At 41.3% G+C, this 23,373-nt stretch overlaps 1 protein-coding gene across 2 annotated transcripts in view; it reads right to left on the reverse strand.

Annotated features, from left to right (window-relative positions):
• fstl4 (follistatin-like 4) overlaps nucleotides 1-23,373 on the reverse strand; it is a 221,494-nt gene that overhangs the window by 154,147 nt on the left and 43,974 nt on the right. The window lies entirely within an intron of this gene.

Below are 23,373 nucleotides of genomic sequence, written 5' to 3' on the forward strand. Positions count from 1 at the left end.
AAACCTCCAAAGCGGTACCTGTTTTTAACATTTCAGTGTTTGCCATAAATATACTTTAGGTATATTAGAGCAGTGTTTCCCAATCACTGTATGTGCTATGAGAAATGATCAGGTGTGCCATGGAAGATTATTTGGTTCAACCTGATTAGTACTCTAAGCGACCGGCGTGAGTAACGGGCAGAATATTTACATTCTCTTCCACTAGAGGGAAGTACAACTTCTTGCTCCATTTAAATCGGTTGCCAACTCCAAGTAAAACAGAAAAAGACAAAGAAGAAAACACAGAGTCATTACACAGTCATCACAGTGCATTGCGAGAACGCAATGCATAATAGCAATAGATAAATATTTAAAAAGAAAAAGTAGTCAATGTCACCTGGGTCCTGGAGAAAATTCTGACCCAGATGAAGGCCCTAGCATGAGTAGTGGTCAGAAGAAAGCAAAAATGGTACAATGGGGACAAACTGAGCCAATTCCACTATACCTGATGTGCAGGGAAAAAATTATCTATATGCTTTTTGTAACGTTTTTGTTTGGTGGTGTGCTGATTTTTCTAATGTGAAATATGTGCTGTGGCGCCAAAAGGTTGGGAAACTATGTATTAGATAATTTTTTCCTGGGAGTTCTAAAGGTAGCAGGATCTGTGGTAGAGGTGCAGGACCATTTTCACTGTTCTACATTGGTAAAGCTAAGTGCACAGTAATGGCAATTCAAATGTTAAAAATGGCATCTTCTGAAGTCATATTAGTGACCAAAATGAAGACTTAAGCAAATGTCTTTATAGTATTTTAAAGGAGCTTGCAAAGAAAAGCGTCTGGACTTCTTTAAGTTACTTGAAGACGTTTCACCTCTCATCCGAGAAGCTTCTTCAGCTAGTATCCCACTTCTTAACCTAGTGGGATACTCCCACTAGGTTTATATCTGGGACTCTCCACCATTTGACCTTAGAACTGAAGAAGCTTCTCGGATGAGAGGTGAAACGTCTTCAAGTAACTTAAAGAAGTCCAGACGCTTTTCTTTGCAAGCTCCTTTGACTACGATGACCTGAATGACTGAGAACCTTCACAGACATTTATAGTATTTTCTTCAAGCTCACCTGTATGAGCTTGTAGGCTTACTTAAAAATACCTTGTCTTATTGAAAAGGACATGAACAGTGACACCACTAATAAATAACACAGCTGCTTATTTATTGTGACTTTGCTCAGTGAGCTTGGAGGTAGCATCTGAGCTCCCTGCACTAAACACATGCGTCTCTGGATTTTAGTTGGAACAAATTTTTCATGAATTATACACAGCCCAGCAGTCTCTTTAATCCAAGACTTTGTAAAACCCAAACTATTTCCATATCACTGCAGACTACCTTTTATCTCTCTTATTTCATCATCATCAGAAAGAAGTGTTTCATACTGATAGTGCTTGTGTTGTTTTAGACATAAAGCGATAAAGGAAGCGCAAGTATTGACTTGTAATTTAAGCATATTTCATGTTGTTAAATTAATGAATTCAATAAATATCACCCACTCCACTGTAAGCCTGTGCTGTGGGACCACACAGGGAGCAGTTTGCTATACACAAAAGAAACAGACCATAAACAGATCCATAGCTACTGTTTGCTCCTGTGTCATTCTCCTCAGCAAAGCTACACAATGTTATTGTAACACTGCAGAAAATTCATAAACTACACATGCATAATTATGCCTGTTTTATTTAAAGGAGCCCCTTGCAAATACACAAAATTCTATTACCTAATTGCATCAAAACACCTACACATAAATCTTTCTCTGCAGCTTTATATTAACCTACAACGCCATGCACATGCAGGAACATATAACTGAACATGTTTGATTACTGAACATGGAGTGTACACACACACACACACACACACACACACACACACACACACACGCTGATAACTCCTCTCTCCAACAGTATCATTTCTTTTGCTGACTGACTTGCTTCTTTGTGGTACAATGGTGCAGACATCCACAGAGAATAATTATGTGACTGCCAGCACTTCTGCACCTCATAATGGCTAATCTAAAGATCATTAGTAACAGTATACGCTTGACTTGTGTTATTTATTAAGCCATTCTGCTTCCTATTAAAAACTTTGGCTAGAATGTGATTGATGCAATAGGGCCTCCATGCATGCATGTGTCCAAGCAGGCTCGCTGTTAACTAATGCATGTGCGATTTCCACCAGTCAAGGATCTTACTCGCGGATGAAATTGCTTTAATGCTGAAGTCACCGGCTAATTACGAAACATCAAAATTGACTTTCAGTTGCAATAAGGTAAAAACAACTTTTCTTTGCCACGGTGGGGGCAGGTTCCTACAGCTGGCTGAACATGCTACCTTTTGGAAACATTAATCGCCCCTAAAAATGTTTAAATTGTGCCCTCTGTGCTACACGTTTCCATCACTAAATTTCTTCACCGACCTATTCCGTTCCACTTTTTGACAATCCATTTAAAATGTTTCTGAAATATGTGCCAAAGATTTTTTCGTGTTGTGTGTAGTGTATCAAAGTAACTGGCAGGAATAGGAAGCCTTTCAAATATCACACTGTTATTCTCTGCAGTTGTAGCTATGTGACAAACATGACTGTTCCATTACTCATTATAGCACATGCTATGATTATTAAGACTTCATTGTTCTGTGAGAATTATGTGGAGCTGCCAAATGCTGATTTGAATAAAAGAGGTATGTTAAGTAGCATAAAAATAACAGATATTTGTGCTCTCGTTTCCCACTGCCAATTTAGCGTTGAGCATCGCCTAAACAAATTTAATTTATACAGTGTCTTGTTCCAGGGAAATAACCAGTTTTGTGTTGTCTAGTGTGTGACTCCAAGTCAAGTTGAACTAATTTAAAAATGATGGTATGTGTAGGAAATATATAAGGACAGCAGTGAAATGGCAGTGCTTCCTTAAAGAAAGTTTTATTTACCACTTATTAATTTGCATATTTATCTATACATTAGTAAGACAGAAGTCGATCAGAAAATTAGAAGCTGGAGTGGACTACAAAATATGCCTTTTGTCTTTTTATTACTGATTAATATTATTAACATTAACACCTAATATTAGTGATTGACACTACGTCTTATCAAAACTAACAGTGGACCTTCAAAAACTTCTGAAAAATAGCAAAGGTGAGGAACACAGAAATCTTTAAGTTGCTTATAAGTGTACACCTTAAGAACAGTATTACCCAAAAATATCAACCAAAGAAGCTCATAAATGATCTTTTCAATGCAGTTTTTCTTCCTCTCCACCATGTGTTTTTCTGTCTGTAGAATACAACATTCTCGCCCGAGGTATTTTAACAATATAATTATAGAGAAAGGGGGCAGCAAGAGAGAGCCTACAATAACAACAGCAGTTCTCAAAAAAGGTAAATGGCCAACCAAATCACCCTGACATTTCACGCTGATACTCTTTCCCTGATCCATAGAGCTGCCTACTGTATGAAAGCCAATGGAGATGGATGGGTCTGCTTGTCCCTGAACAATATAGGATGCAGTCAACCATACAACTAGTGATAAAAGTCGATGTTATCACCCTCAGGGCTTTTTCCCCTGGGTGAAGCTTTGCAGTGCTGCTGCCTTTTCACATCTAAGACCACCTCAATATGCTTTTGCACCTCATATACTCTGTAAAAAACAAAAACAACCCTCTACCCATAAACTTTGTCTTGATGATGATGACAGGGGCAAAATGTCAAAGGGTGTTTGTCAATTTCTAAATGCCAGGTAAAGCAGTCCGTTGAACCACACACTGAAGAAACTGACACACATACATCACATTGATTTGGGTTTTTACACCTTTTAAATCCTCAAAACACAGCTCAGATACATTGATGCTGTAAACACAGGATTTTACATGATAGCAATGTTCAGGTAATTTAGTGTCTTGAAATGCATTGCTTGCTTATCTAGTAATTAAGATTTCATAAACACTAATGGACAAATGAATTTATCAGTGAAGTGCAAAAAAGGTAACCATGTCTTGCATGAACATGCATTCACATGAATCTGAAAAACAGAGTTGCACTTTCCTGAAGCAATATTTGCACTTGCCTGTAATATTGTGAGGACTGGCTTATGAATAACAACAAGACAGTAGAGCCATAGCTCCATATTATATTTTGCCTTCTATATTTTCTGGAATTTACAAATGTTATTTTTAAGTTTTTGTATATTCTATTTAAGTATTGTTTGCTTCTATATATCAATTCTGTTTTGTAATTCTAGGTAAGTATACCTATTTTATTTACTAGTACCAGCAAACAGTTTTTAAGGAGTAAAGTTGAAACTGTGGAAATGGTTCGTTCGGTGTGACTGTGTAGTAATGAAAAATGGTGTACATGGCTCATAGGCCCAGTAAAAGAGTCCCTTTACAAAATTTGATCAAATAGCCTAAGAAGAACATCGAGATTACTTTTTAATTAGGAGGAATAATCACTTGTACTGATTAGCTGTGATTATTCTTTAAAACCACCAGGGGGAAAGATCAGTGAGTGTGTCTTGATGTGTCTAATCAGTCTGATCACCGCACACCTATTTAACATACTACACTTGGATTGCTTTAAGCCCAATTTCTCTTTTAAATCAGTCTTATACTTTGTAGACGAGTGGTCCATTTGGTGCCATATGTGAGATAAACACTAACGAATAAGGTCGGTGCTGGAGTATTGGCGTTGCACATAAATTACCATATTAAACTCTATGTAATCAGATTTTCAGAGGGATATGTGATTTTTACCCCTGTGGGAAGGTTAAATTCACATTTCTTACTGCAGGAGTAAAAGATAGCAAGGGCATCTGGGAGCAGTAAGCCTGAGGCCGGCAGACTGCAATGTGTTGCTCAAGGACACCTGTGAGTGATGACATGCTTTGAATAGCCATTTTCACATCCTGCAAGAAAGAGTTAGAGGCAGATTAAAGACAAACTACTATAGACAGTTTGATTATATTTGATTATGATATTTTGTTGCTGGGTATTTTTTTTTGTTCCCATTTTAAATATAAACTTATCAACTGAAACTGTCATGGTCCTGAGTCTGATGACTCAGTGTTTTGTATTTCCCTGTAATATTCTATGTTCTGGTTTATTCTGGTTATGTCTTTCGTTAAGATCTGCCATTTGTTAGGTTTCTGTTCTCTGCCTGCCCTGGTCTCACTTCTCTGTGTTCCCTCTGTCTGTCCATGATGTCATAGTGTCTGTCTGTTAAGTTCAGTGTCTAGTCCTAGTCTCTGTCGTGTATTTCCAGTTTTACTTTGAAGGTCCATGTCTTATGTGAATGTGTCTAGTTTTGCTTCCCTAGTCTCGTTAGCCCTGATTTCTCCCAGCTGTGTTTCCCTCCCGTCTCCTATTCGATTACTCCACTGTGTATATAAGCCCTGTGTTTCTCCCTTCCTGTCTTCAGGTCTCAGGTCTGTTTTGCTAGTTTTCCCAGTAAAGGTTATTCTTAGTTTCTGTTCATGCCCTCTCTGCCTCTGTTTGCACAATGCCTACAGAGTCAAACTGTATTTCACCACAGAACTTGTAACTGTGGCTCACATACCAGTGGTGTCGCTGCTTTCAGATAAAGTGATGATGCAATCCTTCGATTTCACGGCTCTCATGATGTGTCTCCTTCATATAATCGCCCTTGTGTACTCGTGTTTACATTTGCTGCATGTCTGTTCTCTAAAATCTCCTATTGACACCTCTATTAGCAAGCTAGTTCCAGGAGTGGCAGGGATGTAAAGATGAGACCCTCTTGTGTTTATAAAACAATTGCAATCCATAAATATTGCAATATGTACTTGCAATATGTACTTGAATATACAGTCATATGTACATTAGATCTTTGCAATTCACTGTTGTTAGAAAACAAACAAATTCACTTTGTGTTATCCTATGAGGTGGCATTACAGCCAATGTCTCTTGTGCACTGACTTCAAAAACCAAGGCCAGGTTTGGCCCCATAGAGTGAAAGCACATCTTTCCATATCTATTGATGTAGCCAATTAAACTGCACAGCACAACACAGTAGGGAGTATGTTTGCTTCCTCGACTCTTTGAGCTCAGCTGTTTTAACCCTTTTACTCCTAACATATAGTGCATTTAATAGTGAGCAACATATTAAAACAATGAAGTGTGCTCTGTTATTACAACCACATCTCTGAAAAATGGGATGTTTGGCATTCCTAAACTGTGTGAAATATGAAAGAGCATCCAACTGATAACTAGGTATGAGGTAGCCGACTGTAACACAATACAAGGGAAATGAATACAGCGCATCTCCCTTTTCCTTGATATTTTAATGTACCAATATGGAATGACATTTTATTCAACAACTGATACATTATATGGTCGGGTATAGTCAGTATTCGGAGTGTTCATTTCGAGTGCTTGTTTTAGCAAATTCTTTTTTCATTACACGCCATGGCTAGCTGCACACCTGATATGAAACCCAATAGTAAAAAAATGCTGTGCAAACACATACAGAAGAGCTGGAAATACAAGTATGATCAGCAGTATAATTGATTATAGACAAAGAAACAGGCCAGTCTGAAGCACCAGTGAAGCCAAACATTGTCAACATTATCAATTTAAATTACTGACTGAACCACACTGGGGCTGTGTAAAAAGAAGTTTAGTAGTGTAAAGCACAAGAAATACTGCAGCCGAGGCAAAGAAAACACTGATTGACTTACAGTAAACTTTTCATTATATATATATATTTATTAATTAGGGGTGCAACGATATTCGTATCGATATTGAACCGTTCGATACAGTGCTTCGGTTCGGTACGCATATGTATCGAACAATACAACATTTGTAATTTATTTTATCAACTTTCCTTCTGACGATGCTGTCTGTGTTGAGCGCTCAGTGGATCTGCGCTCGACAGTGCAGTCGAGCGCAGATCCACTGAGCGCTCAACACAGACAGCATAGTCAGAAGGAAGAGTGCAGGGCACCTCCCCCACCCTCCCCCACCCTCATTCAGATCTGGCGTTTGGAATTATTTTGGTTTTCATGTGACGTATGACCCTGAAGGTAAGCGAGTCATGGACTAAAGTAAAACAGTATGTTGGATGTGCCATGCAATGCTCAATTACATGGGTGGGAACTAGTGTGTTAGCGCAGTTAGCTCGTTAACGTGTTGGCCGTCTAGCCCCATGCACGGGGCGATCGGCGGTAGCTCGTTAACGGAGATTTGCCGTGTTGTGGCGTTAAGGTCATTTCAACGAGATTAACCTGAAAGCACTAGTGGGAACACAACGAATATGACTGCACATTTACGCCGACATCATCCTAGTGCAAAGACAAAAACAACAAGCATGCTACTAACTTTAGCCGAGTCATTTAGACAGCTGTTAGCACATGATTCTCCTTATGCTGCTGAGAATATAGCCCAGAAGAAGCGGATAGTATAGCTTTTATTTTGGAAAGAGACATTTCTCTGTAATAAACTCTCTTTTCCAAAGATGAGTGATTCCTCAATCAGATACAGGGCTCGCAATATAGCTAGCCCGACGTCCTGGGGCTAGCGATTTTTTTCAGTCGGGCTACCAAAATCTATCTCTTCCCTGCCCGTCGGGCTATTGTAGGAAAAATATATGTCAATGCTTTTGCATTCTTTCAGAAATGTAGCTGGGTAATTATGTCATTGGCATCGGTGAGCCACTGTCAAGATGTGACATATTGAAATCGCATTTGAATTTGCGCTTGTTTTTTGCTTTCACTTTGCAATCGTGTGAACTGTGTATAGAGAGCGACAGCACTGATCTGTGAGTGATGATAATTTGTGCACCAATTCCTCTGACATCGTCTTATTAATCGTTAGCTTACTATGCAAACATGACAAGTGAAATCTCCCGCAGCAAGCTTAAACATGTGAGAGGTTGATCGCGCAGAGAATCGCTGAGCTTATGTGAGTGCGTGTGTAAAAGCAGCAGGATATATATTTGACTACGATGACCTGGATGACTGAGAACCTTCACAGACAGATATATATTTTAGTTCTGCTGAGCCAAATAAGACAGGTCAGGGTGAAGAAGTGACAGCCAAAGAAAAGCTTACCACAAAACGGAGAAGTTATGACAAATCAGACTATAAGGCAAAAAGAAAGTGCAGCTTTATGGTTTCATGGACAAAAGAATTTCTGTGGCTGCAATATGACGAGCTAAATAACCAGGGCTGCACATAAGTGGTCCGCAGGTGCCTATTCGCTGTCAAAATAAAAAACACGCACAAGGGTTAGGGTTAAATTAAAAGACTGTACTTTTGAGTTAAAATATATATTTATAATTTTAATAAATGACAAATTAAAAAGGCATGAACATTTTTTTTGTATCGAAAAAATATCGAACCGTGACACCAAAGTATCGAACCGAACCAAACCGTGAATTTTGTGTATCGTTGCACCCCTAATATATATATATATATGTATATATATATATATATATATATATATATATATATATATATATATATATATATATATATATATATATATATATATATATATACACACACACACACAGTGGGGCAAAAAAGTATTTAGTCAGCCACCGATTGTGCAAGTTCCCCCACCTATAATGATGACAGAGGTCAGTAATTTGCACCAGAGGTACACTTCAACTGTGAGAGACAGAATGTGAAAAAAAAATCCATGAATTCTCATGGTAGGATTTGTAAAGAATTTATTCGTAAATTAGGGTGGAAAATAAGTATTTGGTCACCTCAAACAAGGAAAATCTCTGGCTCTCACAGACCTGTAACGTCTTCTGTAAGAAGCTTTTCTGTCCCCTACTCGTTACCTGTATGAATGGCACTTGTTTGAACTCATCATCTGTATAAAAGACACCTGTCCACAGCCTCAAACAGTCAGACTCCAAACTCCGCCATGGCCAAGACCAAAGAGCTTTCGAAGGACACCAGGAAAAGTATTGTAGACCTGCATCAGACTGGGAAGAGTGAATCTACAATAGGCAAGCAGCTTGGTGTGAAAAAATCAACTGTGGGAGCAATCATCAGAAAATGGAAGACATACAGGACCACTGATAATCTCCCTCGATCTGGGGCTCCACGCAAGATCTCATCCCGTGGGGTCAAAATGATCATGAGAACGGTGAGCAAAGATCCCAGAACCACACGGGGGGACCTGGTGAATGACCTGCAGAGAGCTGGGACCAAAGTAACAAAGGTCACCATCAGTAACACACTACAACGGCAGGGAATCAAATCCCGCAGTGCCAGACGTGTTCCGCTGCTGAAGCCAGTGCATGTCCAGGCCCGTCTGAAGTTTGCCAGAGAGCACATGGATGATACAGCAGAGGATTGGGAGAATGTCATGTGGTCAGATGAAGCCAAAGTAGAACTTTTTGGTATAAACTCAACTCGTCGTGTTTGGAGGAAGAAGAATACTGAGTTGCATCCCAAGAACACCATACCTACTGTGAAGCATGGGGGTGGAAACATCATGCTATGGGGCTGTTTTTCTGCCAAGGGGACAGGACGACTGATCCGTGTTAAGGACAGAATGAATGGGGCCATGTATCGTGAGATTTTGAGCCAAAACCTCCTTCCATCAGTGAGAACTTTGAAGATGAAACGAGGCTGGGTCTTCCAACATGACAATGATCCAAAACACACCGCCCGGGCAACAAAAGAGTGGCTCCGTAAGAAGCATTTGAAAGTCCTGGAGTGGCCTAGCCAGTCTCCAGACCTCAACCCCATAGAAAATCTGTGGCGGGAGTTGAAAGTCCGTGTTGCTCGGCGACAGCCCCAAAACATCACTGCTCTCGAGAAGATCTGCATGGAGGAATGGGCCAAAATACCAGCTACTGTGTGTGCAAACCTGGTAAAGACCTATAGTAAACGTTTGACCTTTGTTATTGCCAACAAAGGTTATGTTACAAAGTATTGAGTTGTATTTTTGTTATTGACCAAATACTTATTTTCCACCCTGATTTATGAATAAATTCTTTACAAATCCTACCATGTGGATTCATGGATTTTTTTTTCACATTCTGTCTCTCACAGTTGAAGTGTACCTCTGGTGCAAATTACTGACCTCTGTCATCATTTTAGGTGGGGGAACTTGCACAATCGGTGGCTGACTAAATACTTTTTTGCCCCACTGTACATACATACACACACACACACACACACACACACACACGGAGTGCAGAATTATTAGGCAAATGAGTATTTTGTCCACATCATCCTCTTCATGCATGTTGTCTTACTCCAAGCTGTATAGGCTCGAAAGCCTACTACCAATTAAGCATATTAGGTGATGTGCATCTCTGTAATGAGAAGGGGTGTGGTCTAATGACATCAACACCCTATATCAGGTGTGCAGAATTATTAGGCAACGTCCTTTCCTTTGGCAAAATGGGTCAAAAGAAGGACTTGACTGGCTCAGAAAAGTCAAAAATAGTGAGATATCTTACAGAGGGATGCAGCAGTCTCAAAATTGCAAAGCTTCTGAAGCGTGATCATTGAACAATCAAGCGTTTCATTCAAAATAGTCAACAGGGTCGCAAGAAGCGTGTGGTGCAGCCACAACAACCTGGTGCTGAATGCCCAGAAGACAGTGGAGATTATTGTGGACTTCAGGAAGCACACAGCTCCACTCCCCCCCATCATCCTGTCTGACACCCCCATCACCTCTGTGGACTCGTTCCGCTTCCTGGGTACCACCATCACCCAGGACCTGAAGTGGGAGCCCACCATCACCTCCGTCATTAAGAAAGCCCAGCAGAGGATGTACTTCCTGAGGCAGCTGAAGAAATTCAACCTGCCAACACGGACGATGATGCAATTCTACACTGCAATCATCGAGTCCATCCTCACCTCCTCCATCACCGTGTGGTACGCTGGAGCCACTATCAGGGACAAACAGAGACTGCAGCGTGTCGTGCGCTCTGCTGAGAAGGTGATTGGTTGCAGACTCCCATCTCTGCAGGACCTGTACACCTCCAGGACACTGGGGCGTGCAGCTCGGATCTCAGCTGACCCTTCTCACCCTGGATACAGTCTGTTTGACCTGCTCCCCTCAGGCAGGAGGCTCCGGTCCATTCGCACCAGAACCTCTCGCCATAAGAACAGTTTCTTCCCCTCTGCTGTCGGACACATGAACAATAACCATATGACTGTTCCCATCACTAACACATGACCCTACGCTGTGTCACTGCATCATTCCATGTTTGGCACTGATCACCACCTGCACTCATGTATATATCATGTATATATCTATCCACTTAGCACTTTTAATTCTTATTTTTATATTTTTATGACACTATGTTTGCACTGAAGCACCGCAGCAATTTCCTAATGTTGTAAACCTGCTCAACATTTGGCAATAAAACCCTTTCTGATTCTGATTCTGATTCTGAAAAACCAAGGCGCAAAATAACTGCCCATGAACTGAGAAAAGTCAAGCGTGCAGCTGCCAAGATGCCACTTGCCACCAGTTTGGCCATATTTCAGAGCTGCAACATCACTGGAGTGCCCAAGAGCACAAGGTGTGCAATACTCAGAGACATGGCCAAGGTAAGAAAGGCTGAAAGACGACCACCACTGAACAAGACACACAAGCTGAAACGTCAAGACTGGGCCAAGAAATATCTCAAGACTGGTTTTTCTAAGGTTTTATGGACTGATGAAATGAGAGTGAGTCTTGGTGGGCCAGATGGATGGGCCCGTGGCTGGATTGGTAAAGGGCAGAGAGCTCCAGTCCGACTCAGACGCCAGCAAGGTGGAGGTGGAGTACTGGTTTGGGCTGGTATCATCAAAGATGAGCTTGTGGGGCCTTTTCGGGTTGCGGATGGAGTCAAGCTCAACTCCCAGTCCTACTGCCAGTTTCTGGAAGACGCCTTCTTCAAGCAGTGGTACAGGAAGAAGTCTGCATCCTTCAAGAAAAACATGATTTTCATGCAGGACAATGCTCCATCACACGCGTCCAAGTACTCCACAGCATGGCTGGCAAGAAAGGGTATAAATGAAGAAAAACGAATGACATGGCCACCTTGTTCACCTGATCTGAACCCCATTGAGAACCTGTGGTCCATCATCAAATGTGAGATTTACAAGGAGGGAAAACAGTACACCTCTCTGAACAGTGTCTGGGAGGCTGTGGTTGCTGCTGCACGCAATGTTGATGGTGAACAGATCAAAACACTGACAGAGTCCATGGATGGCAGGCTTTTGAGTGTCCTTGCAAAGAAAGGTGGCTATATTGGTCGCTGATTTGTTTTTGTTTTGTTTTTGAATGTCAGAAATGTATATTTGTGAATGTGGAGATGTTATATTGGTTTCACTGGTAAAAATAAATAATTGAAATGGGTATATATTTGTTTTTTGTTAAGTTGCCTAATAATTATGCACAGTAATAGTCACCTGCACACACAGATATCCCCCTAAAATAGCTAAAACTAAAAACAAACTAAAAACTACTTCCAAAAACATTCAGCTTTGATACTAATGAGTTTTTTGGGTTCATTGAGAACATGGTTGTTGCTCAATAATAATAATAAAATTATTCCTCAAAAATACAACTTGCCTAATAATTCTGCACTCCCTGTATATGTGTGTGTGTGTGTGTATGTGTGTGTATATATATATAAGCAGCTGGATAGCGTAGTGGTTAGACTACACGCCTTTGGAACCCAGGATCGCAAGTTTGATTCCTGCCTGGCGTCTGTATCCAGTAAGGGTCCTAAGGCTAGACCCCCTATGCTAAGCGAGCCTACCGCAGACATGAGCGAGACAGATAAATATGAAGGCATGCCGGCTCGGACGTCGCACTCCACGAGCGTCTGGCAGCACAAATGAACCAGCTGCTAGTTAACGAGAGACACCCGGAATGGCTAACCGAAGGTCGGACGGTCCTGATCCCCAAGGACCCCAAGAAGGGACCAGTCCCCTCCAACTACCGACCAATAACCTGCCTCAGTACTACATGGAAGCTCCTGTCAGGCATCATATCGGCTAAGATGAACAGGCACATGGGTCAATACATGAGTGGGACACAGAAAGGAATTGGCAAGAATACCAGAGGCGCAAAACACCAGCTACTGGTAGACAGAACAGTCAGCCGAGACTGCAAGACCAGACTGACCAACCTGTGCACTGCCTGGATTGATTACAAGAAGGCCTATGACTCAATGCCCCACAGCTGGATACTGGAATGCCTAGAATTGTACAAGATCAATGGGACCCTAAGAGCCTTCATCAGGAACTCAATGGGGATGTGGCGTACAACACTAGAGGCCAACTCCAAGCCCATAGCACAAGTCACCATCAAGTGCGGGATCTACCAAGGAGATGCTCTGTCCCCACTGCTGTTCTGCATAGGCCTGAACCCCCTCAGTGAGATCATTAACAAGACTGGCTACGGATACCGACTACGGAACGGAGCAGTTGTCAGCCACCTCCTGTACATGGATGACATCAAGCTGTATGCCAAGAGTGAACGAGACATCGATTCACTGATCCACACTACCAGGCTATACAGCAATGACATTGGAATGGACTGGACTGGAGAAGTGTAGTCGGATGGTAACAAAGAGAGGGAAGGTAGTCAGAACTGAGGGGATTGAACTACCAGAAGGCAACATTGCAGGCAAATGGGAACCATGAAGAGGCCGCTAGAAAGGCTGCAACCACCAAGTACCTGCAGAGGGTCAGGCAAGTCCTGAGGAGTCAGCTGAATGGTAAGAACAAGATCCGGGCCCTGCCCGTGATCAGGTACCCTGCTGGGGTAATAGGCTGGCCAAAGGAGGAGATAGAAGCCACTGACATAAAGACAAGAAAGCTCCTTACCATGCATGGAGGGTTTCACCCCAAGTCCAGCACCCTGAGGCTGTACGCTAAGCGGAAGGAAGGGGGCCGGGGACTGGTGAGTGTCAGCACCACAGTCCAGGATGAGACAAGGAACATCCAAGAATACATTGGGAAGATGGCCCCAACTGACCGAGTGCTCAGTGAATACCTCAGGCAGCAGAAACCCAAGAAAGAGGAGGGAGACGAGGAACCATCATGGAAGGACAGGCCCCTGCACGGTATGTACCACCGGCAGATAGAGGAGGTGGCTGATATCCAGAAATCCTACCAGTGGCTGGACAAAGCTGGACTGAAAGACAGCACAGAGGCACTAATCATGGCAGCACAAGAACAAGCTCTGAGCACAAGATCCATAGAGGCTGGGGTCTATCACACCAGGCAAGACCCCAGGTGCAGGCTGTGTAAAGATGCCCCAGAGACAATCCAGCACATAACAGCAGGGTGCAAGATGCTAGCAGGCAAGGCATACATGGAACGCCATAACCAAGTGGCCGGCATAGTGTACAGGAACATCTGTGCCAAGTATAACCTGGAAGTCCCGAAGTCAAAATGGGAGATGCCCCCGAGGGTGGTGGAGAATGACCGAGCTAAGATCCTGTGGGACTTCCAGATACAGACGGACAAAATGGTGGTGGCTAACCAACCGGACATAGTGGTGGTAGACAAACAGAAGAAGACGGCCGTAGTGATCGATGTAGCGGTTCCGAATGACAGCAATATCAGGAAGAAGGAACACGAGAAGCTGGAGAAATACCAAGGGCTCAGAGAAGAGCTCGAGAGGATGTGGAGGGTGAAGGTAACGGTGGTCCCCGTGGTAATCGGAGCACTAGGTGCGGTGACTCCCAAGCTAGGCGAGTGGCTCCAGCAGATCCCGGGAACAACATCGGAGATCTCTGTCCAGAAGAGCGCAGTCCTGGGAACAGCTAAGATACTGCGCAGGACCCTCAAGCTCCCAGGCCTCTGGTAGAGGACCCGAGCTTGAAGGATAAACCGCCCGCAGGGGCGTGCTGGGTGTTTTTTTATTTATTTATATATATAAGCAGTGTTGATAGGCAGTTCTGCATGCACCATATCAGTCCTTGTACTGTTGATCAAACTGAAAATTGTTAGGCCTTACTGATACAAACAAGGGAAAGGATATTGTTTGGCTGCTTTTTTACTTTTTACTTTCTGAGAGTTTACTGGACATTTTATTGTTAATGTTCAGCATTTTTCTCCCTCTCTCTTTCTCTTATGACAACTTCAGTGTTTTTTCTTGATACTCCTGAAGGAAAACATTATTCTGTACAAGTGGAAGCAAGAGAGCTACAATATGCTGATTGCAAATACTTGGTATACACCTATCAATTAAGAATGTGTGATTTACTGCCAGCTACATGGCAAGAGCAAAATTGCCCAAATTGCACATTTCATAAATCTGACAGTAATTTTTCTTGCAAACTTATTTTCTTTGCAAAGTGAGAACATTCTTATGCATATTTTTGTGAAAACATCAATACATGATATGACAACAGATTGAATTTGAATCATTCAATGTGAATCCAGTGCATTACACTGCAAGTAGTTCACACAAACCCCTTCAATTTCTCTCATTCTTTTACTTTTGATTCAGGGACTTGATGCTATTGTAAAGTACCGCTTTCTTTGGAAAATGGTGATTCTGTGGCTTCAAGTTCAATTGGCTGCACTGAAGCAAATAAAAACCTTCTGCAACAGTTTGGTACCACCAAGCATTTCAGATGATCAGAGGTGAGCCACCAGTTGTGCATCATCACCAGTACCCTGGTTATTATTATTATCAGACCCTCTGTCATCAAGATTTTACCGTCATTACAGGCAATCCAACATCTTTAATCAAACCTTATGATTGCCGCTGATTAGAGGTGAAGCTAGCCAATCAGCTCCACTCAGAAATCAAGGTAGCCGAGATGCCTTCCTTGACCTCAAACATATTCTCCCTCTTAACGCAGGAAGGGGGGGGGGGGAAACATACTGGGAGTGAAAACACGTTTCCACTCATATTTTCCACACAGGGGATGTTTCAGAGAAGTGGTAACAGCAGTCAGCCTCATATATGTCCTTCATGCCAGAACTGAGGAGAGGAACTTGGATGAGAGTGAGTTAGTGGCAGACAGAATAAGAGTAACTCTGAAAGAGTGGGCGAGGGACAGTGACAGTGACAACAAAAGCAATTAATGAAAACAATGCCTGAATTCCCTGATGCGCTTAAATTGTCCACTCTCCTGATACTTACCTGCATTTCTATGCTGTGCATGCGCTCTCCAGCTGCTATCAAGGCTAAATATATATCACTTATCAAGCTAACTGATTTCTCTCGAGAGGTAGTGAGAGAGAGCAAGAATAAAAGGGACAAGAAATACTGGCACAGGTACGATTGCTTGCCAAGAAAAATGGCATCTATCAACTCTAGCTGAGTTCAGTGTTCATTCACAGTTGGATTCCAGCCATGCATATACAGAGGAGGAAAGGGAGACGATAGCTGCGCTTGTTGTCATGTGTCCTCCTCCATCCACCATCTGTGATAATATAAAACATTGTATTTTGCACATTATTCAGTGCTGATTCTATTGTCGCAATCACTCATAATTGTTGCAGATTCAGTGGAAGTTTGTCTTTTTGTTCATGAAGCTCATTTGGTTCTGAAGCTGTTATTTTTATTGGAACCTTTATTGGAGCATTTGCATATCTCTGACAGATGTGGAATTATATAAACACTAGCAGGCTCTTGATTTTAACACACTCAAAAGTTAAATTAACATTGATGACTCCGCAGTCTAACAGAACTCTTGCTGCGCTGATCAATGCCAGTGGTGAGAGCCTGAGGCATAGCGTGTGTGTGCATAGGTATGTGTGTTACAACAGGCACATGGAGGCAGCATGAGCGTGCAAACAAACACTTTGCGGCATACGTCTCTTTCTGTGCTGCGTGCCACTCCATTAACTGTAGCTGCAGAGCAGTGACTGGTCTCTGGCTCCTCTCCAGGCGTGAGTAGTCTGACTGCACAGGCATCTCCCTGCTCTACCCATCATAGCTCAGCATGGCACAGCAGGACTTAGCAACACTGCAGGGCCTCAAAGGTAAGCATACTTGTGCAAGAATCCAGCGAGAAATCCAGCTGCAAGTCTGGCTTCAGCCTCTAAATCATCGGTGCCCATGGTTGACCTTTTGTAGCTGTCTCTTTCTCTCTGTCTTTATATGGGCATATATGTGCAACATCCAGATACAGACAAACAAACTGGTGTTGGCCAATCAACTGGTTATAGTAGTGGTGATCGACCAGAGCAAAATGGCTGCATAGATACATCTAACTATATAGAGTGATAGCAACATCAGGAAGAAGGAACACAAGCTCAAGAGATGGGTGAGTGAAGATGTTGAGGGTGACAGCAACAGTGGTCCCTGTGATGACTGAGCTCTCAGGGCACTGATCCCAGTAAGGAAATGGGCAAAAAACGAGATTGTCTTTGTATGAATGCATATAAATTTAATTTAGGTCACCTACCAAAGTTCATGTGAAAGCCACAGTAACATTTCTATAAAGAAGCACAAGTAAGGTGCATAGATACCAGAAATTTAGCAAGGACCCCACTTCCACCTGGTTATCAAAGTGGTTGCCAGTTTTTATGGCTTAATCAGGAACTACCATTCTGATCATGAAGAGGGAAAAACAAACACTGGGAGGGAATTGAAGGAATGGAAATTATGCTTGTATTCTCTACACACTAAATTCTTAAGGGATGAAGGAATGAATTAAGAGCAGTGGGGTGTCAGGTATATCTGTCTGGGAGCTGTAATGGTTCACAAACCTCATAAAAGGGCATTGTAACAGATTTTTGCCTTGGTCTGGACTGGCTCCCATTTGTATATATGTTTGAATAAACAGACTTCTGTAAGTACCGCAAGGAGTGCCACCTTTCTTCCACTACTATGGTAGGGAGTTGTTGAAGTTGGAGATAGAGTGGGTTTTAGTAGTATTAATCGGATTGTCTATGAATCCAAAGCTTGAAGGTTTAATCCCTGGCTCTCCTGGTCTGCATGTCAAAGTATCCTTGGGCAAGATGCTGAAACCAACATCGCCCCTGACACCTTTCTGACTGAGTGTGCATGAATGTTAGTGACAGAAAAAGCCCTTGTGTGAATCTTGTCACACAAGGGCTACACGGCACTACAGAATAAGACCTATAGTAAGAAAATGCGTTCAATGCTCAAATATAGTAATAATAATAATAATAATAATAATAATAATAATGGATTGGATTTATATAGCGCTTTTCAAGGCACCCAAAGCGCTTTACAATGCCACTATTCATTCACTCTCGCATTCACACACTGGTGGAGGCAAGCTACGGTTGTAGCCACAGCTGCCCTGGGGCAGACTGACGGAAGCGAGGCTGCCATATCGCGCCATCGGCCCCTCTGGCCAATGCCAGTAGGCGGTAGAGTAAAGTGTCTTGCCCAAGGACACAACGACCAGGACAGAGAGCCCGGGGATCAAACCGGCCACCTTCCGGTTACAGATACGCTTCCCAACCCCCTGAGCCACGGTCGCCCCATAGTAGAAAAATCATGCAGCAGTTCCCCAAAGAGATCGTAGAGTGATGCAAGGACCTGTTCCTAGTCTGACGTAGCTTCATTCAGAATTAGTCACACACACACACACACACACACACACACACACACACACACACACACACACACACACACACACACACACACACACACACACACACACACAAACTTTCTTCCAAGATTTTAGGCCGTTTGTTACCATTTTCTCTCCACAACTTCATTTAGTTGGGTCTGGGGGCTGATTGCCCATCTGGGGTTATTGTTGTCTGGGCCAGGGGGTATAGAGTGTGTATGGCGACAGTGAGTGTGTGTACGGCTGACGGGGGGAAAAAAATATATTAAAATTTTAAAAATTACACTTATCCCCTATCTCTCCTCTATCAGTTTGATTACCTCTAAACCCCCCACATAAGCCTTATGAAGAGTAATGAAAAAAAAATGGGAGTCAGTGCTTTGGAAGTAGTGCACTGTGATCGAGCTAGGCTGAAGTTACCTTTGGGCGCTGAAGGAACCATACTTCATTCATTCTCCTCGCCTGGAAGAGTCACTATAAACTTCAGAGAGTCTTTAAGGCGCCTTTGGGGGTTAACCTCAGAGTTAGGTGAGAGTATGTTATGGACCAAATCCAATAGAGATCAATACAGCTTAGCGATAGAGCTGAAGCAAGCAGTGAGCTATTCTTTTTTCTCATCTGCAGCCAGGCCGCCACAATCAACACTAAACCAAGCAACGGGTTTTTAAAAGTGCACTTAAGCTAATGGAGTCATGTCATGGATTCAAATGTGCTGACCCTCTGTGTTTTTTAATTACATAATTTAACTAAATTAAAAGAGTCATTAACAGATTTTTTTAACCAAGTGTTGATAGCCTTAATTGTTCTTGAGGGAGATTTTGAGTGTACGTTCACCTTTGAACAACAGCAAGTGCAGGCCTTTAACTTTAGTAAGAGAGTTTAACAGTGGAATCCCAGATCTTTATATAAATAGATTAGTTTAATGCATTTCAAAAGAAGAAGGCAAACCACATTGATTTCTAAACATCAGTGTAACACCTTTGGAATAACTTGGAACGTGCATCACTATATGTCCCCATTACTGCTCTGTTCTTCTGTTTCAATAGCATTTTTACAATTGTGTGTGAAACTGGAGATTTTCAGCTGGCACAATATTTACATATTGAAGTTTTGTATTGACATTTCTGATGTATCCACCGGACAGATCACATAACATCACGCATCAGCATTTCACTGGAACTCCCTTAACTTATGCTATAAGGAGAACCAAGCTGTTTGAAGGCACTCAAACAATAAGTTGAATTTGTTTGCTGTAGTTTGCGACTTATGTGATTTAAGTAGCTGTTAGAAAAGTCAACTTGATATAGTTTTCTCTGGCAGCCTTATAATCCTTTATTTATTTATTTTTCAGGGTTAGATATGCTGTTCTTTATTCAAAACTTGGTAATTATTTAATTTCAAGATCCACCTTGAGAAAACCTCACACTTAAAAAGTGTGCTGTTGCAAAGAGAAAGAAAGAACTGTATTCAAATGTGTTTCTACATTGGTATTCCTTTCAAAAATAATGAATTGCCACGACTCAGATGGAAGACATGCAATTCCATACTAGCGACCACAGGTTACTGTTTGTATAGTGAGGCTAAAAAGCCTCATGAATACCAAGTATGACGACAGCACAGATCTGAATGTAGACATATCCGGTAATCCTTGATAAGAATGGCTTTCCTATAATAAAAAAGGTTTTCTTTTTACTAAATGCAAATAATAGAAGATGACAAATTTTATTCCATAATCTTCCAGGGCTTAGTACACTACTATCGTATTTCTATAGGCAAATATTTGAAGTATTTATAACTTTATTGAAAGATAATGTTACTTTTCTGCAATCCTTTTTGTGAAACATGCAGTGGGGCACAACTCCATAATTCTCTGTTCTCCGAAATAACACTGAGATACGCTATTAATGATACATGAATGTAATTACATTTCTCAGAGCATTTTGCCTAATATGCCAAATGAATGGGGAAGGAGAATGATGAGAACACAGCAGGCATTAATTAGTCTCATCCATGAGCAAAAGAGCTTCTATTTTGCAGAGCGGCAATGTTATTGCTTCAAGTTGATACAAGTTCAGATTGATGCAAATGAATTACTTCAAATGCATTTTGGCTGTCTGATTTAATAGGACAAAATTTAATGTGTTTTCCCAGTGCAGGAAAAAGGAGGGATTATTAAGTAATTTGACTCTCTCACACGTTGGATGGAACATAGCCTGTAGAAACCAGTATTTCTTTTGAACTGAAGGGTTTTTGTGAGTCTGTGGTGACAGAAAGCCATCATCAATGAATGTCAAAAAACAAACTAATCCTGTTAAGTTGTGGAGATTGTTCTACAAAGGCTGGACAATAACCAGAAAGGCACACTTGCTCTGAAAGGAACGTGTAAATAGTCTATCAATATACAATCAGTGCATTTGTGCCCCGAGTCCCAACATAAGATGCTGAAACTGCTGACTGCTTTCATGATCTGATCTCATCACCAGCCCTTATAAGATCTACATGAGTTGAAAAAAATATATCAAAATTCCAAATAATTAGGCCCAAGTTACACAGGCTTGGAGATTTATCAGCATATGTCTGGCAACCACTGATCATGAGGGACAATTGCAGTGGACCACTGGTTGCTTGAGGTTGCTGAAGTAGCTAAGAAGAAAAAAAAAAAAAAAAAAGAAAAAAAGGTATATACACTGCAATAAAACTCTTTGTGATTGCTTTGGTCGGTGTCACCAGTTTGTGCGGATGATGTAAATCAGGTGTGGGGGAACTCCAGGCCTCAACGACCAGTTTCCTGAAGGTTTTAGATGCATCCTTAAACACAGCTGATTTAAATGGCTAAATTACCTCCTCACCTTGTCTTGAAGCTCTCCAGAGGCCTGGAAATGAACTAATCATTTGATTCAGAGTAAGTAAGATATAGAGTAAGTGAGGGTTTTTAGACAAGTCCGCAGTTATATGCAAACTATGGGCTACCATGGCCATCTGCTGCGACCAAAGCACATTGACAAATTACTTAGATTCTAGGGTTGAAATAATTCCAGTTTTTTGTTTTTGCCTTTTTGCATTTAAGATCTTTTATAAATTGTTGTATTTGATGTGCTTTTCACTTAGCTGCCACACTTAGTGAAAGGCTGCCAATAAAATCTTCATTTCCTGAAGAAAGACGCCATAGTGCACATGGATCAGAAATTAGAGCAATGATCTATGGCTTAAGTGAGTGTGGTTACCTCCTTAACTGCAGTACAGCAGAGGATAAATTATATTTGTTTCTACTTTGACTACTAGTGATGACTGCACAAGCCTGTTAAAGACAAATAAAACAGAAACCAGTAGTCTATAAAACTAAGTAAGAGACACATTGCAGTTCTCCAGCATGGTTTTCCATTCATCAGTAATGTCTGTTGACATCATTTTCCAAACAGCTGGGCAAAGGACACACACAGACACGTACACAAGCATGCACACTCGCGTACACATGCGGATGGTAAAAAGAAATCAAATTTTCCAGGATCCTTAAACCTTTTACAAAGAGCAAAAAGACTGCAACCCAAAGTCTAATCAGTCAGGAGTTTAAATATTTCATATTTCCTAAAAGTAATTTATTGTCATGAGGCTAAACATCGTAGCTTTATACAGGTTAACATTTCTAAAAACAGGCTAAATAATGAAACAAAACATTAGTCAAAGTCTGAGACAAAAAGAGGGTAAACAGTTTAAGACAAAGTGTTTTTTGAGTGTGAGAAAGTCTTCATCTAAAGCATCTAAGCAAAGTTCAGGCATACAGGACATTTTATAATCTTTTGCTTTTATCTAATAAGAGCTGTAGCAAAGTCCTGGTGTGTCTTTTTCCTGCTGTTGTTCAAATTTTGATAAGTAAAAAAAATAAAAAAAATAAAAGGTGTTTCAAGCACCTAAAGGCAGAGACATGACACGTATAGAAGCCAAACAGCCATTGTGATCCTCAAAGGGAGCGCTAATCAGGATTAAAAAGGCTGAACGTTATCAGGATGAGGAAGCATGCCAGGTGTGTGACCTGACCCTGCAAACCCTCTCTCTCATTCTTTGATATCTGTGAATAAATGCTGAGTGTTTTGAATATCTGTTATACTCACATTTAAAGCATGGATTTGTAGTCTCGGTGTTTCATATCAGCGTATTTTAAAAATCATTGCAAACAGTCAGTTACAGTAGTCTTTTGAGATGAACCTTTGTAAGCTTGAAAATGACTGAGGGGGAACAAACAACTGCATCAAATGTGTCAGACTTTGAGTGGGAGGTATTCGACAATAGATTTTAGGTAACAATTTTTAATGTTTCATGTTGTTTTCATCACCATTATAGTTTTATTTTTATATTTTATTTGTGGAAGTGTCAATTCCAGATGTTAAAAAAAAAAAAAGGGTTATTAGGGATGCATGACTACCAACACCAGTATTTGCCTTAAGCCTACCTCCTACTGTTTCAGCTGATAGGTGAATAACAAGCAATGTCTGCAGTATACTTCTGTTATTAGAGAATTAATAATAAAAACTATGGTCTGCTAAACTTTTAAAAGAAGTTCACTAATGCTGGCAACAAGAAATATAATGGATCAAGTTTGCAGCCAGCATTGAAGAAACAAGAGTAAATGTCCAGAGACAAAACATGGATTGTAAAATTACAGAAGCAGGGAAGCTTTTGCCTGCATCTCCTCAGCATACCAGAGCCACGCCACCAAAACTAATGAAACCTCATCCACCTAAGCTGCATAACAGATCAGGAGCAGCAACAAATATTGTTATACTGTTATTTTGTCACTGTCCCCAAGTGAACTACATTTGACAAAAAATGAGATGACATTTTCAGAGTTTTCTGGGAATGT

This window comes from Astatotilapia calliptera, chromosome 10, assembly GCF_964374335.1.
Source record: "Astatotilapia calliptera chromosome 10, fAstCal68.1, whole genome shotgun sequence".
NCBI lineage: Eukaryota > Metazoa > Chordata > Actinopteri > Cichliformes > Cichlidae > Astatotilapia > Astatotilapia calliptera.